This window comes from Nicotiana tabacum, chromosome 21 (genome assembly GCF_000715075.1).
Source record: "Nicotiana tabacum cultivar K326 chromosome 21, ASM71507v2, whole genome shotgun sequence".
Lineage (NCBI taxonomy): Eukaryota > Viridiplantae > Streptophyta > Magnoliopsida > Solanales > Solanaceae > Nicotiana > Nicotiana tabacum.
The window spans coordinates 97,883,420-97,888,495 of record NC_134100.1 but is presented as its reverse complement, the minus strand read 5'-3'; the positions used below and the strand labels follow the sequence as shown (position 1 = coordinate 97,888,495).

At 38.2% G+C, this 5,076-nt stretch overlaps 1 long non-coding RNA gene across 1 annotated transcript; it reads left to right on the top strand.

The window, feature by feature from the left end:
• The first annotated feature begins 573 nt into the window (after positions 1–573).
• Positions 574–2,609, top strand: LOC142175474 (uncharacterized). Its single transcript, XR_012704542.1, has 3 exons — positions 574–1,106; positions 1,328–1,647; positions 1,772–2,609. It is a non-coding gene; the product is annotated as an uncharacterized LOC142175474 (long non-coding RNA).
• Positions 2,610–5,076: the final 2,467 nt, after the last annotated feature.

Below are 5,076 nucleotides of genomic sequence, written 5' to 3'. Positions count from 1 at the left end.
TTCAACTATATATATTATGTTATAAATATCATATTTTTCAGGTATGGGTAATGGGTCTTTTTAATTAATTAAGAGATATTTAGAATTGACCAACAGGTCAATAATACGTGTCCTTCTGTTTAAATGAGGGGTATATTTGAACCCAAAGTATGACTGCAGGAGTATAAATAATGTAATAGTATAACGAGAAGTATTCTTAGACCATTTTCGAAGGCAAGAGGAAATATTTGGCACTTTGCCGTAGATAATATTGTCTACCATCTACAAGTAGTAATCCTCAGTCTTGATTATTCTATATATTATCTCGACTAATTCATGTAGAAAATTCGCTCTATAAAATAACTGGCAAAGTGTCCCTTGTTTTACTTTCTCTTTCAACGTTGATCAATGTGAAAAAAGCTCTCAATCTCACCTTAACAAATTAAATAAATATGAACAGAAATTATTATCTTTCAACCATTTAGTAAGAGAGACGCCTCGGTTCTCGTGCATAGTTATCTCTCTCTCTCTATGTCTACCCATCTACTCTATGTCACACAGATAATATCTTTATATTAATGCCTTACTCTTTCACATAGATTTAAGCGTGTAATTTCCATTCTAAGTTAAATCTTCAATCAGTTATTGGGAAAACAAAATAACTAGAGCAGGCAGTGTTTACTGTTTAGTAAGCATAGCGCTGTTTCCCAAAGAAAAAAGAAAGTCTTTCACGTTCACCGACGATAATGGATATGGATTCTTCTTCTGAGAACTGGCTTGGCTTCTCACTTTCCAATATCAACATTAACTTGCCTTCTAATAATGCTTCAGAACTTTAATTTGCCTCTTCCAAGCTTTTAACTCCAACCCTAATAGTATTGTTCCCTACTTCACTCTTCTTTATATTCGAGTTCTCTTTCACGAAGATCCTCTCTGTGTATATATAAATCTCTATGGCTGGCTACACGCATAGAGATCTTATAAGAAGCATTTGAGCTATATAGACATGATGTATTAATAGTATAAGATTTCACCTATAGTATACACTTAATTACTATATATGAAGTGATTCAAATTTAAATTTGACGGGTCTGACTCATCAACCTTTAGGATTCTTATTACAGTACGTACGTACTATTGAACTCATGAAATTATAGCTTTTTACTCTGTATGCCTATATACCCTTATATGTAAAAAAGATTTACCAGTGTTTTAACCTATTTTAGCAAGTTAATTACTTTAATTTTTGGATATATGTAGTTGTCTTTTAAATGATCTGATATCATTCAGCTTTTAAATATGTAGTAAAGACTGATTAACAAGTATGGATGTGATTTTGTACGTATAGGTGGAGTGGAAGAAAATGGAAAAGGTGCTGATGGTCCGCCAAAGCTAGCTTGAGAATTTCTTGGGAGGATCCTCTAGCATTACTGCTGCAGCTACTGAAGTGTGTTGGGAAAATCCAGCAACTACTACTACTACTACTACTACTTCTCTATGCGAATATGGCTCTGAGCTGAAGACCATAGCCGCTAGTTTTCTACGTAGCTTTTCTGCTGATCAGAATAGTTCGCAGAATAAGCAGTTGGCTGTGGTGGCGCTGCCGCCGGCTAAGAAGGCGGTCGAGACCTTTGGACAACGCACCTCTATTTACAGAGGTGTTACTAGGTGAATATATATATATATAATTAATTAAAGACTTACATTAAGGGTTTTTATTCTTTTTGGAACTAATTAATGGATTTAGATATACTATAATGATTTTGTGCTTTCTTTTCGGGATGTGCTTTAGACATAGATGGACAGGAAGATATGAAGCTCATTTGTGGGATAATAGTTGCAGAAAAGAAGGACAACATTAAAACTGAAAGATTTTTTTTTTTTAACTAGACAGTAGTCTAGGTTGTGTTGTATTACCAAAAAAGAGCATTGAGAGGGGCTAAAACCTGACCTCCTAAGTATACAACAATGGTGAATCCATCACCTATAAATCAGAAGGAATTCGAACTGCCTCCTACTGATCACTATTTGTACAAACTTCAACTAACAAAAAAATTGGACTTTTCATACTTTGTCCTTATACTAGGCATTTGCCACTTATCTAATAAAAAGGGACCTTTAGCATTTGTAGACAATTCCTGGTAAGTTTGACAGATTATACTCTGTTGAGTATTGGCAGCAAGTTTAGCCAACGAGTCTGCTACTTGGTTTCCCTCTCGAAAGCAATGTTGCACAGTCACAGTGGCAAGTTGTAAGATGTCAATGGTCTTGTCGATCACCATCTTGATCTTTAGGTTGTTAGCGTCTCTATTTGAAAGCATGTTAGTGATGACCATCGAATCAAGTTCGAGAGTGAAATTAGTGTATCCTAGTCGATTGCACCATTTCCCTCCAAACTCTGCAGCCTTCGCCTCTGCCATATTGTTGCTATCACAAGTGATGGATACTAAAAAGGCCATGATTAAATCGCCATTGCTGTCCCTAACAATGCCTCCGATGCCAGTTTTGTCACTCTCTTTAATGTAGCTACCATTAGTATTGACCTTGAGGGTGCCCCTTGTAGGAGGCTGCCATAACATTTGCTTCCATAATTGTAATGGTCTGAGTCTTTCCATTCTGTCGCATAAAACTGGCCATTGAAGTTGTAAATCAACTCTAGGCATCATCTTGGAAATGATAGCCTTAATAGTCCATATAGTTTGATGCTTCATATGATTGAGTTGAAATCTCTTCTGATTGCCATATCTACACGAGCTCCTTTGTTTTCAGATTTCCCCGCAAATCATAGTTGGGGCGATTTGTAACATCAATTTGTGCACTCTGTTATTGGTCTTTTCATCCCACCATCGCTTGAGGATCCCTATGACTGGACAGGCTGATGTTTGATTCCTAGGGGGTTGCCAATTTCATTCCAAATAAAATTAGCTGCTTCGCTGTCCGTGAATACATGCTACATAGTTTCAACCTGCACATTAGAACAACAAGAGCATCTAGAAATGATGTTAGTACCAAATCTCCCAAACATATCATCAAAAGGTAATTTTCTTTTAAAAAGGCTCCAAGTAAGAAAGGAAATTTTAAAGGGGATAGAATTTTGCCAAACATTACTCATAAATTTATTCTTCTGCCCTTTCATTCTAATGGATTGCCAGGCAGTTTTGTTGGAGAAATGACCATCCTCAGAGATGTTCCACACAGAGAAATCATCCATGTGGAAATTGCCAATATCCAAGCTGGTGATGCTATTGATGATATTGATGGGAAGAAGTTACTCCAGCTTATTGATGTCCCAATTTTCATTATGGATGAAATTATTCACTTGGACTTTAGCCGACTTCGTAGTTCCTTGAACCAGACTAGCTAAAGGACCATTACCAGTCCAATTATCCCACCAAAAGCTAGAGTTGCCAGCTTGAATCTTCCAGTAGATATGCGGCTCAGCTTTGTCCTTGATTTTAATAAGATTCTTCCACATGTGAGAGTTAGAGGAGCTTGGTAGTTTCTTTACTGGGTTAGCTCTTTTAAAGTATTTGGACCTGAGAAAAGTGGCCCATAAGGATGGTTGGGTTCTAAATCTCCACCACCTTTTGATACTAGTAGTTTCAATAACATCTTCCATTCTTCTGATTCCAATAGCACCCTCATCTTTAGGTAAACACATATTATGCCACGAACTCCAGTGGTAGTTGTTTTCCCCCTCATTTGCACCCAAAAGAAGTTAGCAAAATATTTTTCCATGAGTCTGATAGTGCCTTTTAGTGGAATCATAACAGAGAGTATGTGAAACGACTCAGTCGGTCATTTTGAGTATTACAATCCCGTTTTTTCATTTACTGCTCAAATTATACTTTACAGTTATTGTGTGAATTGCCGGGGCAATTGGTTCAGGTCCGGTGATGTTTTGGAATGAATTGGAACATTTAGTTTCAAGCTTTAAATCTTAAGTTAAAATAGTGACCGGATGTCGACTTATGTGTAAACGACCTCGAAATTTAATTCTGATGATTCCAATAGCTCCGTATGGTAATTTTGGACTAAGGAGCGTGTCCGAAAAATTATTTGGAGGTCCGTAGTGAAATTAGGCTTGAAATGCCGAAAGATGAAATTTTGGGAAGTTTGACCGGGGGTTGACTTTTTGATATCGGGGTCGGAATTCGATTCCGGAAATTTAAATAGGTCTGTAGTGTGAAATGCGACTTGTGAGCAAAATATGAGGTCAATCGGACGTGATTTGATAGGTTTCAGCGTCGTTTGTAGAATTTGAAAATTTATTAGGCTTGAATCCGTATGTAGTTCATATTTTTGAGGTTGTGAAGTATGATTTGAGTCCTCGAGTAGGTCCGTGTTATGTTATGAAACTTGTTGGTATGTTCGGACAGGGACCCGAGGGCCTCGGGTGAGTTTCGGATGGTTAACAGATTGATTTTTGAATTTGGAAGACTGCTGGAACTGAAACCTTCTGGTGTAATCGCACATGCGGAAAGGTAGTCGCAGGTGCGAGCTCGCAAGTGCGAGAAGGGGGTGCTCTGAAGCGAGGTGCGCATGTGCGGAAGATGCTTCGCAGGTGCGGAATCGCACTTGCGCGTGAAGGAGCGCAGATGCGGGTAGAGGGCTGTGATGCATTAGTCGCAGGTGCGAGGGAAAATTCCGCACCTGCGTGAGCGCAAATGCGGACGGATGCGTGCAGAAGCGAAAACTGGGCAGGCGAGTGGAGTCCGTAAATGCGACGTTTTGCTCGTACAAGCGGATGTGAAGGTGAGCAAATCTTGTCCGCAGATGCGGAAATCTCTGGGACAGAACCTTAAAATCGAGGGTTCGACATTTTCACCCATTTTTCGGATTTTGGAGCTGGGGTTGGGCGATATTTGGAGAGGAAATTTTTCACACAACTTGGGGTAAGTGTTCTTAACTCCCTTGTGATTATATTCCATAAATTAATCTTTATTTTTGGTGTAAGATTATTGAATCTTCAAGAGAAATAGAAGGAAATTTCTATAATGTCACAAAACGATTTTTTCAAGTTTGAATACCGATTTGGAGTCGAATTTGAGTGAAATTAGTATGGTTGAACTTGTAATTGAATGGGTTGTTGTATTT